This window comes from Sphaeramia orbicularis, chromosome 12 (assembly GCF_902148855.1).
Source record: "Sphaeramia orbicularis chromosome 12, fSphaOr1.1, whole genome shotgun sequence".
NCBI lineage: Eukaryota > Metazoa > Chordata > Actinopteri > Kurtiformes > Apogonidae > Sphaeramia > Sphaeramia orbicularis.
In genome coordinates, this window is record NC_043968.1 from 64,716,995 (window position 1) to 64,720,949 (window position 3,955).

A 3,955-nucleotide genomic window follows, 5' to 3' on the forward strand; every position below is an offset into this window, starting at 1 on the left:
TTACAGATTAACAGTTACAGAATAAACACTTAACAAAGAATACTATGGTTTGTTGTTGGCTGCTGATTGTTCATCTGGAAATTCAACCTCCAAAATGCAGGAGAGCAAGTGTGAACTTTAAATGTCCTCTTACCGGGAGCTAACCACCTCACGTGCACAACAACAGTGTGCTCTCCTTACTGAAGCAGTTTTGTCTTTAAGGTTTGGGCTTTTCTCAAGAGTTGAGTCGCATCCAACTCCATTACCACCTTTTGAATCACCTCGAGAGTAAGGAGTAAAAAAGTCCAAACAGCATGGTTGTTACAAGGGCCACATTATCCAGATCCTGAAGAACCACCACACCCTCGATGATGATGCCAACATCAGAAAAGTCACTGCCTGGCATCTCTCTGGTGACATAGATTCCCACTGTTGTTTTCTCAATGGCACTGAGTGCAGTGGCTTCAGTCATGTCCTGGTTAAAGATAAAACATTTTTTGAAGATTTCTTTTTTAAACTGCAATTCCACGTGTTTTAATATCAGCACTGGAATCACTTTGCCAAATTAGTGAAGAGGGCAAATGGACCTAAACAGTCCGAACAGGATCACAGGGTTAACTGAATACATTTTGAAATGTAGCAAAGCCACAATTTACTCATAAAACACTCACCATGCACTCCTGCACCAAGACATCAGGATTCTCATTCAGACAGATGCAGAGTCCTTTGATGAGTGACTCCCTTCAGGCATCAGTGTCATCCTTAAGAATTATAACAAAGAAAATAGAGATATTTGAACTCAACTGTATGATAAAAATGACGGTTCCTTTCAGTGGAATCAGTACTCACAGGTAAAGGAAGTTGAGCTTTGCAGTGGATGCATATAATTCTTTTACTGACCTAATGCAATGCATATCCACTTTATACTTAAACAATTTAAAAGTTCTTACTGTCATCATGGCAGCTATGTCTTTCAGCTTTTTTGGGGAAGCAAGGGTGACTGATACTACAGTTCCTGGTTTAAAGTCTTTTGGTGAATAAGACCTGTGTTTCCTGCTCTTGTGGGATTTAAAAGATCCTAAGATGTTTGTTTCAAATTTGCAATTCAAGAACATACAAGTTACAACCTCATTTTTCTTCAAGTGTGCATTAACATGAGTCCAGTAATCCCTCTCAGACACAAGATCCTTACAAGGACACAAATGGCAGCTAAATGCACATCTCTCTGACTGATGACGACTAGTTTTAACAACATGACATCTATTCAAATGAATTAATAGTGCATTCCACGTTCTAAAAGTGCACAGGCAGCTTGCATACACACATGGAATACAATTGTTATTCCCATAATGACAATGTCTCACTCGATAATGTTTCAGAATATGGGACCTACTTGGAAAAACTGAAGGACAGGCCTTGCATTGCCACATTCACTCTGTCACTGGATCACTTCTAGCACCATTCACTGTAAAAGTGGAAACAAAGAAGGATTAATGTTGAGTCAGGACAAAACGGTGTTTGATTCAAAAATGCATTCTTGATAATCAAACATAGAGAACAATAAGTGGAAGGTACACACAACAGTAAGAGGGTGAATCTTTGAGTCTAATGAGGATTCCCTCAACTACTTATGACCAGCAATTCATAATGTGTGACATGGCTAACCAGATGTGGGGCAGGGTTAAACCAATTACTGTATGCACAGGTTCAGATAAATGATAGCTATACTTAGAGTTAATATATTTAATAGTGATGGAGTGATGGAGTGTACTGTATTGAACATTTTTCTAATATTTTGTTCTCATACATGACTGGGGCAAAATATCAGAAACACAAAATAGTCCACTCAAGCACACCACACCAGCTAAACTAATTACATTAATCACCTGTCTGACAATATATACAGGTAAAAGTTGAACCTATGGCATAGTTTAGAGTTTAGATTCCACAGATGTATTAATGAGGTGGCCAGTGTGTGTATGCGTGTGCTGAGCGATTCAACACAATGTGTGTCATCACAATGTCCTGTTCTCACCACAAAAACTTGAGCCCACGATCCATCAGCTGACTCCAGGTGAAAAACGGACTGGAGTTTGTCTGTCAATCTGCAGCAAAACAGAAAAAAAGGTAGCGAGGGAGAGGACAGAGGCAGGGCAGAAGGAGAGGGGGAGATGAAGAGGGGGCGCGTGGTAGCTAACTTAATGCTACCGACGACATTAGCAGAGGCTATTCATGGCTAAATCTCACCAATGCTACGGTGCAGTTAACACACAATGTAACCGAACAGTCAGTTGGCAAACCAACTCAAACAGAGGACCAAAGTATGCTAGGAGCGCCACAGAGTTAAATGTGACATTAACGGCTCCTGCTCAAAAAAATAAATTCAAATGAAATATGGCGATAAAACAGCGCGAGCAAAATACGCTCACAGTACTTGTTTAACGTTAACATTACATGGTGACTCTCAAGACATTAAACTACATTTGGCAGAGATTTTGACAACATTCAATAAATAAATAGAAAATCATGACTTACCACCCAAAATAGCTAGGTACCGTACCGAGAGCCGTTGGATTTGAATGAGAATGGTTGTGTCCCTCTACCAACAATGCATAGCGCGCAAGACGAAATTGCGTGCTGTTTCACGATAGTTAACATTGCTACATTACTGACTCGCATCAGTCCGACGTAACCTGAACAAATTCATGTAGCTTCTCTGCATATCATGTAGGTTTTACACTATACAGTTACACTTAACTGTAGAACATGAGGCAATTGCATTAAATGCACCCAAGATGCTTAGATAAATCCAAGAGACGGCCAGTCCCCCTTTTTTCAGTGCATATCCATATTATATTTATTATCATCTGTAAATGATGGAACTATACTTTAAATCCATTAATTTTATTAATGTTAAAATAGGTATTCTCACACACACACACACACACACACACACACACACACACACTTTTTCATTAGTGCATTTGCTATTTCTAAAAATATATGTTATTTTGGCTTAATTTCTATAGAATATAGGTTGTTTAGTCTAGTCCCTCATTCTTAGAAGCATCCCAAAACTATAACATATTTATTACAGGTGCCTAACCCACATGAATGAAATAGCAAAACACAAGAAAATATTTTTGACCAAGTTTATTGAATTTACATCTAAAGAAAAGGGGAATACACCATGAACAATTCCCATAAACATATACAAAATGTCAATGTTTCTGGCTCTTGCAGGAGAGGATATCAAGAGAAGTCACTGCTTGACTTGGACTTTGTTCTCCATTACAGTTTGGCTGTTGGCTGACTACAGTTGACAAGTCAGGCCTTCCAGGGAAGTTCAAGGCATGGCTATACCAGCATGGAGTCCTGCTGAGGACTCTGTGGCCATTGCTGATATATGAATTTCCAATCTCCACCGTGGAAGGACTTGAGAGGAGAGCCAGCAGCTATTTGCGACATTGGTTGGGCCTACCAGGAAGCCTAAGCAGCATCGCCCTCTATGGCAGCAAGAACAAGGTGATGCTCCCCATCAACAGCCTAACTGAGGAGTTCATGGTTGCTAGAACAAGGAAGGTGCTGCAGTACAGGTAGTCCAAGGACCCCAAAGTATCTCAAGCTGGCATCGAGGTGAGGACTGGCAGAAAGTGGAGGGCACAGGAGGCTGTGGACCTGGCAGAATCACGGCTCTGTCACAGACAACTCGTAGGATCTGTGGTGACCGGCTGTGCAGGACTGGGAGCCCTTCCAGCTACTCACTACAACAAACTTGAGGGCAAGGAAAGGCAGGACTTGGTTCAACATAAAGTGAGGGCCAGGGTTGAGGAGCAGTGTGCAATCCAGATGGTGGGATTGAAAAAACAGGGCGCATGGTCCAGGTGGGAAGAGGCCATGGACAGGAAAATCACATGGCCTGAATCGTGGAGGGTGGAACCCTACCGCATCAAATCGGCCATGGGTCAGATGGCAG

General features: G+C 41.3%; 1 long non-coding RNA gene across 1 annotated transcript; it reads right to left on the minus strand.

Annotated features, from left to right (window-relative positions):
• Positions 1-355: 355 nt before the first annotated feature.
• On the minus strand, positions 356-962 carry LOC115429412 (uncharacterized). Its single transcript, XR_003936777.1, has 3 exons — positions 930-962; positions 651-740; positions 356-454 (listed from the first exon to the last, which is right to left on the minus strand). It is a non-coding gene; the product is annotated as an uncharacterized LOC115429412 (long non-coding RNA).
• Positions 963-3,955: the final 2,993 nt, after the last annotated feature.